We start from the raw sequence: 10,998 nt of genomic DNA on the forward strand, positions 1-10,998 counted from the left end.
CAATCTTTTCTTTCAAAATTGTTTCTCTTCGATTTAGGGTTTCTGAAAGGATTTCAAAACGTCTTTCTGATTCTTCCTTTTCTTTTCTTTATGTGTGTTTGCCTATACTATGTTTTACCACGCATGTGTTGTTCTTCTGCTTTTCTTTCTACTATGCATGACTCTCATGTACTTTGTATTCTACTGTGCCTTTAAACTAGGCTCGCATGTCAATCTTTGTTATGTTTTTCTATCTGTTCTTTGCTATACTTTTTAGTATTCTTCTACTGTATGTGTTTCCTACTGAGTTCTTAGGTTTGTTTGCCTTTACCGAACTTCTGTTTGAGTTCTAAACATGTTTCCTTTACTGTTTCTTAAGTTTATATCACTTCTTCTCTCTTCTGAACTTGCTTGAGCTCCGAGCTTTTCTCAGACGTGTTCTTTATGTTTTCAAACCTGCTATTATGTCTTTTGTTTCTCATGAGTCTCTGAAAGAGACCTCTGAGCCTGCTTCAATGGCTTGTCTTCTCACCGCTGTATCAGATTCGAGTTGAAACCCTAGGATCTGAGGGTTTTGGCAAGTTTGATTTGGTGTTTGGACTTGGGTTCTACTTTGGAACCCTGAACTCCCAGACTCATTCTGAGTCTATAAATTGGACTGGAACCTCTTTGTTTATAACTCGGAACATTTTTATGATAGGTTTTCTAATTAACATGACTACTCTTTCTTGTTTGACATACCTGTGTGCTTTATATATGAGAAATTCTTCCTTCAAAAAGGTTGTACCAACTTATGATTGATTCCGAATTCCTTTTAGTAAGGTTTGATTGATTGTTACTGATTTTCCTTAAGTAAAACCCTTTCCTCTCTTTTCCTGACTTGGTTCATTCGAACAAAGCCTGCAATTTTGATTTTACTGGCTGTTTGATTGATTCCCTTTCCTTGTTCTCACAAACCGTGTTACTATCAAATTTTTTCCTTAAATAGACCCCTGTGTATTTTCCCTTATTGTACTACTTTGGAAAAATTTTTGAGCAAACTCTTTCCTTACTTAATTTTGCCCGTTTGAAATCAGAATCCCTTAATTAAAGGGAATCCTTTTTGTAATTGATTGCAAAACTATTCTCTTACTTTTTTCTTACTTGCTTGCAACACTATAAAAGGGGACGACCCTTCTGCACTTTGAACTTCCAATGGAATACTCTTTAAGACAACTTTGAGTTCAATACTCTAACATACATACATACTTTCAATTTCAATACTCTTACACTTCACCCCAACACTCTACTCTCTTCTGAGACCTGCTGATTGTTTGCTTGCAATTTGGTTTTCAAGGCTACTGTTTTACTTTCTTGTTTCCCTGAAACTGGTACGTTCTAATTTAAGTTTTAGCCTCATCCCAACGTGTTTACTTTACAGTTTCCACATCCCTGTCTGTTTTACTACTTATGTTTAATGTTAATTAGCAAGTCAATTCCCTTGCATATGTTTCTACTATGAATCCCTACACCCCTGACTGCATTACTGCCTGTGTTTGATGTTAATCAGCAACGTCAATTTCATTGAACATGTTTCTATTTGTGGATCCCCATATCCCTATTCCCCTCTATGTGTTTGAGTTAATGTTTGGGCATGGCAGCACCTAAATTGCTGTTCATGTCTGGGCTTGATCCTTTAAGGGATCCTAACTCCCAAACAATGTGGCTAACATGCTGGTTAGGGCTGTGCCAGCACTCCTAATTACTGGGTATTACCACCAACCTGTCTAGGCTCTCCTAGAATCCCCTTTCTGCACTTACACTCACTCTTAGTTTCTAAGTTCTGCCCCCCTCCTATGAGCCTTGCTTTGGGGACCTTGAGTTCCCTCTGAACTTGGACATTTGAGGGCTGGCCCTTCCTCACTGCACTTCAAATCAATTCTGCAATATTTTTGGGTATAAGCACTGCCCGGAGTTCATGAGGCTTTTGGGAACTCTGACACACCCAGAAAATGAGAAAGGCTTTGCAAATTGGATCTTTGGAGTTGGTTTATTTCATATTTCAGACCTGGAGTCTGAATCAGGCTCTCCTCGGTTGTACTCTAATTTCTGATGTAATTTTATTCTTCTTGATTCGTTCTGGTTTGTAATAATTTTTGTAATAACTTATGGGGGTTTTAGTGAAAGGGGAAGGGTCACTCATGTATGCATACGGGTAGACATCATGTTCTTAGGTATTTATTCCTGTAATCGCATCCTGCTTTTCACTTATGCATTTCATATAGAAATCCTGCCTATAGTTCTGCACTTCTCATATATAGAAATCATGCCTTCGGTTTTCTGCACTTATGCATATATAGATACCATATCTTTAAGGTTTTGCACCCATATAGATACCATGTCTTTAAGGTTCTGCACTCCTGCATTATTAGATATCATGCCTATAGGTTTCACTTAGGCAAGCCATTAGGTAATTAATTAACTACACCAGTCTTTAATAATTACAACCAGCGGGCAGGTCTAATTCGGACTTCTTATCTGAAAATATGTGATAAATCAGCCTGCCTTAAAGCTTTAAGTTAATTCAGACCCTAATCAGATCTGAAAGACATGCTAAAACTATATGTTTCTCTTTGTTTTAAGGAGGTTTTGTTTGAGCGTTACTTGTTTATGTGCTTCCCCATACTTGTCATATATGTTTTGACTGTCGCCTTAGACTTTTATCCTTTTAATCCACTAAAAGCCAATTCTCCCTCCCCCTATAGGACTAGTAGTCCCAAATGCCTCCGGGACAGATAGGATTGGGATGGGTAGCATGCAATATGTAACGAGACCATTCCGCGCTTTAATACCTTAACGCGGTGGGAAATGGTAGATACGGATATGATGACCACGCGATAACACCACGTGTATAAATGGTTACCGGGTGTTCTGTGGGGTGATCCATATTATTTATAAACCTAGGACCCCCCCCCCCTTTCCTTTACTTGTTTAATCTTTCAGAATTTCTTTTTTTTTAAAACAAGAAACTGCTCAATTTTCAGCTTATTTAACTTTTCTTTTACTTCAATTTCTTGCATCAATTACGTAAAAACCTTCCTTTTACTTGTTTATTTTCAGAACTTTAAAATTGCTTTCTTCCCAACTTTCAGTATTCTTTAAACTTCTTGTATTTCAGTTGTTTGCAACCATTATGTGAAAGCTATCTAGTATTTACAATGCTTGCTTGTTTACTTATTGTTTGTACTTAAAGTCACAATAGTAGCATGGCCGGGAACCACACTAGTGGATCTTGAGGGGTGCCTAACACCTTCCCCTCGAGATAATTTCAAGCCCTTACCCCAATCACTGGTTTTTTTCAAAATCAAACTCATTCTTAGTGTCCTAATGAACTTAATCATTAGGTGGCGACTCTTCAATTGCAAACTCAATTCCCAAAAGGAAACGAGTTGTCCGCCCAAATGTCATAAACCTGATTTCGCGAGAGAAAGGGGGCATCAACAAGAAACACCTTTGATATTGCTAAAAATGTGAAGAAGGAAGAGGATCCAAATGTTAATCCTCTCATCCATAATAAGTTGATTAAGGTTAACAAGAAAATAGCTTCTAATCCTCTCCCCTTATGGGCAAGAAGGGATCTTATAAATCCTTTTTCAAACAAAAAAATCACCCAATCTAGTATAGATTCCCAAAACTAACTTGTGAATTTTGGTGCAGGATAAGGTTAGGGGAAACAATCAGGACTGGTATCTAGATAGTGGATGCACAAGACTTATGGCTGGAGAAAAGAAAAACTTCCTCTCACTGACAACCTTCCAAAGAGGGAGTGTGTCATTTGGAAATGGGAAAAAAGGGCCAGATAATAGGTATTGGAAATGTTAGCAAGTCACTCTCTCATGATATAGAAGATGTGCATTATGTGGTAGGTCTTAAATACAATATTCTTAGCATCTCTCAAATGTGCGACAATGGAAATGAGGTAAAATTCAATTCCAAAATATGCATTGTTACTAAGCTTGATACTGATGATATTGTGCTAAAGGGCAAGAGACATAACAATGTCTACAAGATATCAATTATGTCACTTCCCCAAAGTGAGTACACATGCTTGAGTGTTGTGGAAGATGATCCACTACTATGGCATAGAAGACTGGGACATGCAGTCTCTCCCAACTCAACAAGTTGGCTACAAAGGACGTGGTCCTTGGGCTACCTAAAGTTGAGTTCACATCTGACAAGGTATGTGATACCTGTATTAGACGGAAACATGTTAGGTCATCCTTAAAATCTAACAAGTTTGTACGTACCTCCAAACCTTTAGAACTTCTTCACATGGATCTATGTGGACCAATGAGAATAAAGAGCAAAGGAGGTAAGCGGTACGTGTTAGTGATTGTTGATGACTTCTCCAGGTATACCTGGACTCTGTTTTTAGGATCCAAAGATGAAACCTTTGATGTTTTCTTTGTTTTTGTCAGAATAATCAAAAAAAAGCTAGGGTGTAATGTTTTAAATATAAGAACTAACCATGGAACTGAATTTAAAAATTCAAATTCCTTGGGTTCTGTGGCTCACATGGCATTGACAATAATTTCTCTGCACCTAGAACTCCACAACAAAATGGGGTTGTACAAAGAATAGATCCTTAAAAGACACGGGGAGGACCATGTTGATTGCCAGTGGACTACCTAAGAATTTCTGGGCCGAGGCAATTAATACCGCTTGCTATCTGCTAAATAGATGCATGGTTAGACCCATTCTTGAGAAAACTTCCTATGAGTTACTTCGAGGTAGAAAACCGAATATCAGTCACCTAAGAGCCTTTGGGTGCAAATGTTTTGTGCACAATAATGGGAAAGAAGCTTTAGGTAAGTTTGATGACAGAAGTGATGAGGGAACTTTCTTGGGTTACTCTCCACATAGTAAGAGGCATATAAGGTTTTTAATAAAAGAACTATGTGTGTGGAAGAAAATATTCATGTTATTCTTGACGAATCTAACAATTTGGCTGAGTAAGGTCTGCAAGATGAAGATTATGACATAGGATTCACTATTGATAGAGATACAAAGGAATCTGATGAAGACGGATATGACACCACAAGAAAATTGACAGTGATCATGAGGAATCAGAAGAAGAAAGAGCTACTCTAACTGTTGATCAGAATAATGAAGCCACACCTACTGAACCTGTTCCTTTGGGTCACTCCTCGGGTGAATCTTCTTTAGGTATACAGATCAGACCACGGAAGCATCAAAGTTCAAATCCTCTTGAGAATATCATCTCTGATACAAATGTAGGGGTGCAAACCAAGTCTTCTCTAAGAAATCTATGTGCACTCACAACATTCCTCTCACAGGTTGAACCTAAAACCATCAAAGAAGCTTTAAAGGATCCAAACTGGATCATAGCCATGTAAGAGGAGCTAAATCAGTTTGAGAGAAGCAAAGTTTGGCACCTGGTACAGAAATCCAAGAACAGAACTGTCATAAGTACCAGATGGGTGTTCATAAACAAGTTGGATGAACAAGGAAATATCACAAGGAATAAGGCCAGACTGGTAGTTCAGGGATACAACCAAGAGGAGGACATTGACTATGATGAGACATTTGCACTTGTAGCTATAATGGAGGCTATAAGAATGTTGATAGCCTTTGCTGCCCACATGGTATTCACTTTATATCAGATGGATGTAAAGAGTGACTTTTTGAATGGGTACCTGAAGGAGGAAGTGTTTGTCAAACAACCTCCTAGATTTGAAAATGAAGAATTTCCCGACTGTGTGTTCAAACTGGATAAAGCTCTTTATGGTATGAAATAGGCCCCTAGAGCTTGGTATGAAAGGATTTCAAAATTCCTCTTAGACAACAACTTTTTAAGAGGAAAGGTTGACAACACTCTATTTCCGAGGAGCAAAGGGAAGAATATTCTGATTGTGCAAGTATATATGGATGATATTATCTTCAGGGCCACCAATGAAGCAATGTGCAAGGAATTTGCTGAGATGATGGGAAATGAGTTCGAAATGAGCATGATGGGTGAATTGAACTTCTTTCTGGGTCTGCAAATTAAGCAAACACATACTGGAACCATGATACATCAGCAAAAATATATCAAAGAGTTGCTGAGGAAATTCAACATGGACTCCTCTAAGTCTATTGATACACCCCCACTGCCATTGTAACAAAGTTGGACCTTGATCAAGAAGGGAAAAGTGTGGAACATAAGCTATATAGAGGAATGATTGGGCCATTGTTGTACCTCACAACAAGTAGGCCTGATATAGTATTTAGTGTGGGATTATGTGCAAGATTTCAGGCAAATCCAAAAGAATCTCACCTTAAGGCTGTCAAACAAATACTAAGATATCTCAAGGGGACCCCTGACCTCTGTCTATAGTATCCCAGAGGATATAGCTTTGATCTAGTTGGTTATGCTTATGCTGACTATGTAGGTTTACATGTTGACAGGAAAAGCACTTTAGGAATAGCTCATTTTCTAGGTTCTTGTCTGGTGTGTTGGGGAACCAAGAAGCAAAACTCAGTGGCCTTGTCTATAGCTGAGGCTGAATATGTGGCAGTAGCATCCTGCTATGCCCAGTTACTATGGATAAGACAACAACTAAGAGACTATGGTATATTTGTTGATTGTGTTCCTATTTTCTGTGATAACACCAATGCCATAAATATTGCTAACAATCCATGTCAGCACAAGAGAACCAAGCACATTGACATTAGACATCACTTTCTCAGAGACAATGTTGAAAATGGGAATATCTCAATTAACTTCTGTAAAACTGAAGATCAAATTGCTGATATTTTTACTAAAGCTCTGAGTAGCGATCACTTTGAAAGGAATAGGCTAGAACTAGGTCTAATCAACTCCTCCCACTAAGTTCCAGTGATTAGTTAGAAAAGGCATAATAAGACGTAAATAACTAAGTACAATGTGTTTGATTCAGCTTTGTGCTTGTATTAAGCTCACACACTTGCTTAGAAAATATGGCTGATAACTGTGTTATATGATACTAATATGAAGTGCTGAAGCTTTATTGTAGAAACTAATAAGGAGTCGCTAAGGAGTTGGTTCTTTGACTCAGGTATGTGCCATACTGTCTTAAGTCACTAGGACTCCATATTCTAGAATTACTGCTATACCCAGACTTTTAATTCTGTTGGCATCACTTCTAGTCGTCTTCTAGTCAAAGAGTAAGGGGGAATCCTTGTGCAATTAGAAATCAATTACTCCTACAATCTTACAGTCAAAGTAATCGTTATAAGAGTCCCGTTAGAACTTAAATTCGGTCACCTTCTCTCTTCTAGTCAAATTAGGAGTAACGCCTTTAAAAGGCTCTTATGATCAGCTTCTTTAACCTCACTATTTCTCTCAAACCCTAAGCAATAATCGGAAGCAATTATCAAGTATCAACCCTTCCTTTATCTTCTTCGAGTCTCTCATCTGATCATTATTTTTAGAGCCAGTCAAACACCCTCTAAAGCTAAATCATCAACGAAGGTTGAAGCAAAACCCAAAATCTTGAAGCCCAAATCGAAGAAAAATGACAAGCCTTCAAGAGAACCCACACCCACATCTTCTCCTTCTCCTTCGATATCCTCTACCATACCTATCTCACCCTCCCCTGTACCTACTGCTGCTCCTGTTCCTATCTTTCCCATCTCCACCGTACCCCCTCTTTTAATATCAACTACCCATGCACCTGATCCTCCTACGAAAGGTACCTCTAAGCCAACTAAGGTCAAAGCAACTTCAAGAAATAAAGTGCCTGAGGATGCTACACAAGGTGACACTAGAGTCAAGCAATCCGTGATTCAGGGGGAATCAGGTATAGGCACTACTGATCGGGTACCACATCCTACTTCCAAGCTAGATGTTTTGGTTTCTGCCATAGATGTTGCACCCCTATATACTCTTCCACCTACGAGTGAGAAGTCACGAGTGGAAAAACTCACAGTAGAAGAGCGTATAAGGGATCTGGGAAATGAGGAAGATGCAATGGTTGTGGAGCTTGTGGTTGAGGGGGAAGGACAAGAAGAACCAGTGCAAAATGAGGCTTCTGGCCTTGATTTTAGTTGGACTGAGGATGAGGAAGATGATGAAGGTGAAAAAGAAGAAGAAGTTGAGACTAGTCATGAGGAACATGATGCTCAAAACATAGCCAATAAAGCAGAAAAGAGTGAGAATGAGGAAGTATCTAAAGATGAGAAGGAGAGTGATACAGAGGAGAAGACAAGTGAACATGCTAAAAATTCTACAGAAGATGAAAATCATAATGAGGAAGAGGAGGTTTGTGAAAGTGAGGGTGAGGATCAAGAAAAGATAAGTGAGAGTGAAGGAGGTGATGACCAGAGTGAGGAAGTAGAGGGGAATGTGAGTGAGGAATCTGAAGGTTCCATGACAATTGGAAATACTATCATAGCCCCTTCAGAAGAAATTGGTACAGAGACAAGGACTCAAGAACCTGTGTCTCTATTAACTCCTTTCACTGGAGATGAAGAAGTTAGCAGTGATGAAGATCATATGCCACTTTCTGAGGTAGGAAAGAAGTCCAGAAAGACCACTTGAAAGCTACAAAGGCAATAGTCTCAACTAGGAAAGGAGTGGCTCCTCCTGCTAGAACTCCCCTCATAAGGAGTAAAGAAAGGTTGTTTATGCACAAATCATGAAAGAATCCAGAAGTGCAAAGAAGCCAAAGAAGAAGGTTTCAATTGTAGAACCTATTGTTGAGTTGGAAGGAGAAGAGGAATCTGACTCAGCTTTGCCAGCAAAGTCTGCTACACTACAGAAAAAGGGGTGCCAAATTGATAACAACACGATAGGGTTCCAAGAATTACTACATAAAAACAAGAAATCAAGAAACGTGCGGAAGCTAAAAGAGGGACTTTAAAAAGATGTCAAGCTAAAGAGTTGCAAAATAAGTTGTTAATTGGGAGGAAGAGCTCAAGGATAAAGGATGTGAATTGGCTAGGTGTTACAATTATTTTATGGCCCAAATTTATGTCCAAAAAGAGGAGTATTGGATCCCAAGAGACATCCTTTGAAGAAGGTCCTAATCAGTCCACTTTTGGACCAATTTAGCACCTAAAATATGTCCAAACTTGCAGCCCATTAAGTCCTACATAAAGCCAGATTTTTATAACATAAAAAGGACTTAATTGATTTTCAAGAAGGTTAAAATAGGCGTGTCAGATGTTGAGTGCAAGTTGGTACCAAGTTGCTTGCAAATTTCCTTAAAGATTTTCAAGATTTCCACGATTCTATCCAAGATTGGTTTGGGACTTTCAAGATCCTATCCTATATTGGTTTTAACTTATTTCCATATATGTTGGGACTATATTTATTTCTTCCCTAGGTAGTTAAGGTTATATTTTCCTTTTCCTACGATTGTTGGAATTACTTTCCAAGATTGACCTGGTTTTTGTTTCCTAGTATTTTTTCTTTTCCTAAGGTAGTTGGACTTGTTGTCCAAAGTAGCTTAGGAATTTATTTTCTTATTTTTTTAGGTAGAATTTCGTGACCCCTCTCTATATAAATAAAGGGAGATCTTCTTTGTTTTTATACTTATACTATTCAGACTATTATCAATAATAATTGTAAGATTTTTCTTGCACGCTTGTGTGTGGCTACTCTACCTTCAAGACTCAACTTAAGGTGGTAAGATGAATTATTCAAAATCATAGATTACTCTAGGTAATCAAGAAAGGTGATAAGTTTAGGCTTATTGTTGTTCTTGTTATTCTAAAGGGTCGAGTTTCACAATCTATCTCTTGTTTTTAATTCTTTACCAAAGGCGATTAGTTCTTTGTTAGCTAATTAGTGTTGTTAGGATTCAACTTTAAGAATATACTTCTTGAATTCAAGAAACTCTTTCTTGAATGCAATCTATCTTTAATTTTTGTCTTCTTTTTCGTTTTGCTACTTTCTTTTAGCTTCCGCATGTTTCTTGTTTTTCTTTAGTAATTCTTGGACCCCTATTATGTTGTTATCAAGTGGTATCAGAGCATAGGCTAATCAAGATTTCAATCTTGATAATCTTGGGGGTTCTTGAGCAAAAAAAAAAACAAAAAAAAAATGAAAATCAACCCATAAAAAAAGTGTTATTGCTCATTATTATTTTTAGAATTCAAGTATTATTTGGTTTCTAAGTCAAGAAAAAAAATAAGAAGAGGGGATCGTTGTTCTTGAAGATTAAGGAAATTTCTTTCCTTATTCTTGTGGGTTTTGGGTTTCCTAAAATTATTTCCTTTTTTTCCTACTAACCAATTCCTATTCTTCCTAGGTTTGGTCATTCACTTTTATTTCTTTTTCTAACTCCATATTCTTATCACTAAGGGTTGTGACTAGTAAGGTTTATTAATAAATCTAAAGATTAACGACCAAGAGTTGCTTTGAGTGGAAAAAGGCAAGAGAGGTGAGAGTATTAGAAGGAAAAAAGCCCAAATTTGATAGATACATAATTCTTCTAATCTTTGTTCATGATGTCTCAAACAGGTAGTTATGAAGAATGGAGGCGTGCTGTGACTCAACAACTTGAAAAGTCGAACTTGCAGTATGCCGAATAGAAGGAAGATGATGGCAAAGTTATTTTTCAAACTAGAACTAAACTGCTATTCAATATTTGTGCCCTTAGAATTGACAAGGAGTTTGGCTATAACACAATTAGCACTTATATGGTTAAAAAATTGAACTTGCCTTGTGTTGAGCATATTGAACCCTACATGTTAAGAGGAGTAAAGGTAGATAAAAGAGTGCTATTATCATTCTCTATTGGAAGGTATCAGGATGCGATCTGGTGTGATATGATTCCCATGAATAATTATCATATTTTTGTTAGGAAATCCATGGTATGTCTGCAGAAGAGCTTCATATAGGATGGAAAAAAAATAGATACTCTTTTGAGGTTAACGGGAAGAAACACATTCTTGGGTCTTTGACTCCCTCACAAATTTGTGAAGATGAAAAAACTATTAAAGAGAATATGAAAAAATATGAGAGAGAAAAGAATGAGAGGAGTAAGGGAGTGC

The sequence above is a fragment of the Nicotiana attenuata genome, chromosome 8 (assembly GCF_001879085.1).
Source record: "Nicotiana attenuata strain UT chromosome 8, NIATTr2, whole genome shotgun sequence".
Lineage (NCBI taxonomy): Eukaryota > Viridiplantae > Streptophyta > Magnoliopsida > Solanales > Solanaceae > Nicotiana > Nicotiana attenuata.